Genomic DNA, 5,764 nt, shown 5'->3' with positions numbered 1-5,764 from the left:
TCCAAGCATTGGTGGAAGTTTCAGGATGAGTTCAAGCACAAGCCACCATGACAAGGAGCTTTCCAAATTTCCATCTTAAGGACTTAAACAAAAAGTGCTAGGTGGGAGACACCCCACCATGGTAAACTCTTTCCACTCTCTTTTAGATTTGGTTAATAAGTGATTGGAGTTGCCATTGTAGGTAGTTTTTGTTATTTTATATACTCTTATACATTTTACTTTGATTGATTGGTTGCTTCTTAGTTTGTTTTGATTAGTCTAGTTATTGTTGAATTGCATTTTAGTTGTAGTATAAGTTTTGTTTTTAGTATGTTTAAAAATTTTTCAAAACTAAAAAGATTTGTTGTTAAATTTGATTTTTGATTGTTTTAGAATGCTTATAGATTAGGGGAGTGCCCTTTTTTTTGAAAAAAAAATGGGCATCCATGTGCGAGCACACTGTGCGCATGATGAGCGGATAAATTATATGCTTTTTGGCATTGTTTTTAGTATGTTTTTAGTAGGATCTAGTTACTTTTAGGGATGTTTTTATTAGTTTTTATGTTAAATTCACATTTCTGGACTTTACTATGAGTTTGTGTATTTTTCTATGATTTCAGGTATTTTCTGGCTGAAATTGAGGGACTTGAGCAAAAATCAGATTCAGAGGTTGAAGAAGGAATGCTGATGCTGTTGGATTCTGACCTCCCTGCACTCAAAGTGGGTTTTCTGGATCTACAGAACTTCAAATGGCACGCTTCCAATTTCGTTGGAAAGTAGACATTCAGGGCTTTCCAGAAATATATAATAGTCCATACTTTGAATAAGGATTGACGACATAAACTGGCGTTCAACGCCAGTTCCATGCTGCTGTCTGGCGTTCAGCGCCAGAAACAAGTTGCAAAGTGGAGTTCAACGCCAGAAACACGTTACAAACTGGCGTTCAACTCCAAGAATGACCTCTCCACGTGTAAACTTCAAGCTCAGCCCAAGCACACACCAAGTGGGCCCCAGAAGTGGATTTCTGCATCAATTACTTATCTTTGTAAACCCTAGTAACTAGTTTTTATAAATAAGACTTTTTACTATTGAGTTTTCATCTTTAGTTTCATCTTTAGATCACGTTTGGGGGCTGGCCATTCGGCCATGCTTGGACCTTATCACTTATGTATTTTCAACAGTAGAGTTTCTACACACCATAGATTAAGGTGTGGAGCTCTGCTGTTCCTCACAGATTAATGCAAAGTACTACTGTTTTTCTATTCAATTCAACTTATTCCGCTTCTAAGATATTCATTCGCACTTCAATATGATGGATGTGATGATCGTGACAGTCATCATCATTCTCAACTTATGAACGCGTGCCTGACAACCACCTCCGTTCTACCTTAGATTGAATGGATATCTCTTGGATATCTAATACAGGGGACCGAGTCCGAGTTATTAGTGTCTTCGTGGTATAAGTTAGAACCCATGGATGGCCATTGCTGAGATCCGGAAAGTCTAAACCTTGTCTGTGGTATTCCGAGTAGGATCTGGGAAGGGATGGCTGTGACGAGCTTCAAACTCGCGAGTGCTGGGCGTAGTGATAGACGCAAAAGGATCAATGGATTCTATTCCAGTATGATCGAGAACCGACAGATGATTAGCCATGCCGTGACAGAGCATTTGGACCATTTTCACATGAGGATGGGATGTAGCCATTGAGAACGGTGATGCCCTACATAAAGCTTGCCATGGAAAGGAGTAGGATTGATTGGATCAAGACAGTAGGAAAGCAGAGGTTCAGAGGAACGAAAGCATCTCTATACGCTTATCTGAAATTCTCACCAATGAATTACATAAGTACCACTATCCTATTTTATATTTTATTTAATTTTCATCCACTATAATTTCTTAAAACTATTTGAATTCGCCTAACTGAGATTTACAAGGTGACCATAGCTTGCTTCAAGCCGACAATCTCTGTGGGATCGACCCTTACTCACGTAAGGTTTATTACTTGGACGACCTAGTGCACTTGCTGGTTAGTTATACGAAGTTGTGAAACAGATACAAGATCATGAACGTGCGTATTGAGTTTTTAGCGCCGTTACCAAGGAATGGAATGATCACAATTTCGCACACCAAGTTTTTGGCGCCGTTGTCGGGGAACAATCAATTTCGAACGACAATTCACAATTGTTTCCAGACCACAATGGTGCCAAGTTTTTAATCCGGCAACAACACCAAATTTTTGGCGCCGTTGCCAGGGATTGTTCGAGTTTGGACAACTGACGGTTCATCTCGTTGCTCAGATTAGGTAATTTTCTTTTTCGTTTTATTTTAAAATTTTTTTTTTCAAAAATATACTTTTTCTTCAGAATTTTTAAGAATGAATTCTAGTGTTTCATGAAGCATGTTGAAGCCTGGCTGGCTGTAAAGCCATGTCTAAATTCATTTGGACTGAGGCTTCCAAATCATCATTACAAGAGCAAGCTAGTTGTTGCTAATCAAATTTGTTATTGTATGACTGAATTGTATCTTCTAAAGCTTGGCTGGCCATTGGCCATGTCTAGTGTTTTGGACCGGAGCTTTCATTGAAAGCTTGGCTGGCTAGTGAGCCATGTCTAATTCCTGGACTGAAGCTTTAGACTAAGAGTGCAAGACTCCTGGAATTCATATTAAAAATTTTAGAATCCTTATTTTTCTTTTTCAAATAATTTTCGAAAAATACCAAAAAATTCATAAAATCAAAAAAATCAAAAATAATTTTGTGTTTCTTGTTTGAGTCTTGAGTCAAATTTTAAGTTTGGTGTCAATTGCATACTCATCTTGCATTTTTCGAAAATTGCATTCATGCATTGCATTCTTCATGATCTTCAAGTTGTTCTTGATGAATTTCCTTGTTTGATCTTTGTATTTTCATGTTTTGTATCTTTTCTTGTTTTTCATGTGTATTCTTGAATTATTAGTGTCTAGAGAATAAAAATATCAAAGTTTGGTGTCTTGCATATTTTCTTCTCTTGAAAATCTTTCAAAAATAAGTTCTTGGTGTTCATCTTGACATTCAAAGTGTTCTTGGTGTTCATCTTGACATTCATAGTGTTCTTGCATGCATCACATGTTTTGATCCAAAATTTTCATGCATTGAGTCTTTTTGATGTTTTTCTCTTTCATCATTAAAAATTCAAAAATCAAAAAAATATCTTTCCCTTTTTCACTCATAAATTTTCGAAAATTTGAGTTGACTTTTTCAAAACTTTTTAAAATTTAGTTGTTTCTTATGATCAAATCAAATTTTCAATTTAAAAATCTTATCTTTTCAAAATCTTTTTCAAAAATAAAATCTTTTTCATTTTTCTTATTTATTTTCGAAAATTTTAAAAATATTTTTCAAAAATCTTTTTCTTAATTTTATCTCATAATTTTTGAAAATATTATCAACAATTAATGTTTTGACTCAAAAATTTCAAGTTTGTTACTTTCTTGTTAAGAAAGATTCAAACTTTAAGTTCTAGAATCATATCTTGTGATTACTTGTGAGTCAAATCATTAATTTTGATTTTAAAATTCAAATCTTTTTCAAAACTAATTTTAATCATATCTTTCTATCATATCTTTTTTTTAAATCATATCTTTTTCAAAAATTTGATTTTAAAATATCTTTTCTAACTTCTTATCTTCTTATCTTTTCAAAATTAATTTTCAAATCTTTTTCAACTAACTAATTGACTTTTTGTTTGTTTCTTATTTTTTTCAAAACCACCTAACTACTCTTCCCTCTCTAAAAAATACCTCCCTCTTTTTTTCAAAAATTATTTTTAATTAATTAATTGTTTTAAAATTTAATTTTAATTTTATTTCCCCTTTAATTTTCGAAAATCATCAACTCCTTTTCAAAAATTATTTTCGAAAACTTCTCTCTCTCATCTTCTTCTATTTATTTAATTACTTACTAACACTTCTCTTCATCTCATATCTCTGCTCCTATCCTCACCCTTGTGTTTGGATTATCCATTCTTCTTCACTCTTATTCCCTTTCTTCTTCTACTAACAATAAGGAACCTCTTTACTGTAACATAGAGGATTCCTCTTCTTTTCTTGTTCTCTTCTCTTTCATATGAGCAGGAACAAGGAAAAGGGCATTCTTGTTAAAGCTGATCCAGAACCTGAAAGGACTCTGAAGAGGAAACTAAGAGAAGCTACATTGCAACAATCCAGAGACAACCTTACTGAAATTTTCGAACAAGAAAAGGAGATGGCAGCCGAAAATAATAATAATACAAGGAGGGTGCTTGGTGACTTTACTAAACCTAATTCTAATTTACATGGAAGAAGCATCTCCATTTCTGCCATTGGAGCAAACAATTTTGAGCTGAAACCTCAATTAGTTTCTCTGATGCAGCAGAACTGCAAGTTTCATGGACTTCCATCTGAAGATCCTTTTCAGTTCTTAACTGAATTCTTGCAGATCTATGATACTGTTAAGACCAATGGGGTTGATCTCGAGGTCTACAGGCTTATGCTTTTCCCGTTTGCTGTAAGAGACAGAGCTAGAGTGTGGTTGGACTCTCAACCCAAAGATAGCTTGAACTCTTGGGATAAGCTGGTCACGGCTTTCTTAGCCAAGTTCTTTCCTCCTCAAAAGCTGAGTAAGCTTAGAGTGGATGTTCAAACCTTTAGACAGAAAGAAGGTGAATCCCTCTATGAAGCTTGGGAGAGATATAAGCAACTGACCAAAAAGTGTCCGTCTGACATGCTTTCAGAATGGACCATCCTGGATATATTCTATGATGGTTTGTCTGAATTAGCTAAGATGTCATTGGATACTTCTGCAGGTGGATCCATTCACCTAAAGAAAACGCCTACAGAAGCTCAAGAACTCATTGATATGGTTGCTAATAACCAGTTCATGTACACTTCTGAGAGGAATCCTGTGAGTAATGGGACGCCTCAGAAGAAGGGAGTTCTTGAAATTGATGCTCTGAATGCCATATTGGCTCAGAATGAAATATTGACTCAGCAAGTCAATATGATTTCTCAGAGTCTGAATGGAATGCAAGCTGCATCCAAAAGTACTCAAGAGGCGTCTTCTGAAGAAGAAGCTTATGATCTTGAGAACCTTGCAATAGCAGAGGTAAATTACATGGGTGAACCTTATGGAAACACCTATAATTCATCATGGAGAAATCATCCAAATTTCTCATGGAAGGATCAACAAAAGCCTCAACAAGGTTTTAATAATGGTGGAAGAAACATGTTTAACAATAGTAAACCGTTTCCATCATCCACTCAGCAGCAGACAGAGAATTCTGAGCAGAATCATTCTAGCTTAGCAAATTTAGTCTCTGATCTATCTAAGGCCACTTTGAGTTTCATGAATGAAACAAGGTCCTCCATTAGAAATTTGGAGGCACAAGTGGGCCAGCTGAGTAAGAAAATTACTGAAACACCTCCTAGTACTCTCCCAAGCAATACAGAAGAGAATCCAAAGAGAGAGTGCAAGGCCATTGATATAACAATCATGGCCGAACCCACAAAGAAAGAGGAGGACGTGAATCCCAAGGAAGAAGACCTCCTGGGACGTCCAGAGATCAATAAGGAGTTTCCCTCTGAGGAACCAAAGGAATCTGAGGCTCATCTAGAGACCATAGAGATTCCATTGAACCTCCTTATGCCATTCATGAGCTCTGATGAGTATTCTTCTTCTGAAGAGAATGAAGATGTCACTGAAGAGCAAGTTGCCAAGTACCTTGGTGCAATCATGAAGCTGAATGCCAAATTATTTGGTAATGAGACTTGG

The 5,764-nt window shown here is 35.8% G+C and overlaps 1 non-coding gene across 1 annotated transcript; it reads right to left on the bottom strand.

The window, feature by feature from the left end:
* Positions 1–4,615: 4,615 nt before the first annotated feature.
* On the bottom strand, positions 4,616–4,723 carry LOC112768091 (small nucleolar RNA R71). Its single transcript, XR_003185530.1, has one exon. It is a non-coding gene; the product is annotated as a small nucleolar RNA R71 (small nucleolar RNA).
* Between the last annotated feature and the right edge of the window lie 1,041 nt (positions 4,724–5,764).

This window comes from Arachis hypogaea, chromosome 17 (genome assembly GCF_003086295.3).
Source record: "Arachis hypogaea cultivar Tifrunner chromosome 17, arahy.Tifrunner.gnm2.J5K5, whole genome shotgun sequence".
Classification (NCBI taxonomy): Eukaryota; Viridiplantae; Streptophyta; class Magnoliopsida; order Fabales; family Fabaceae; genus Arachis; species Arachis hypogaea.
Note: the sequence above shows the minus strand (reverse complement) of the source record. Positions and strands in the feature narration are given on the sequence as shown.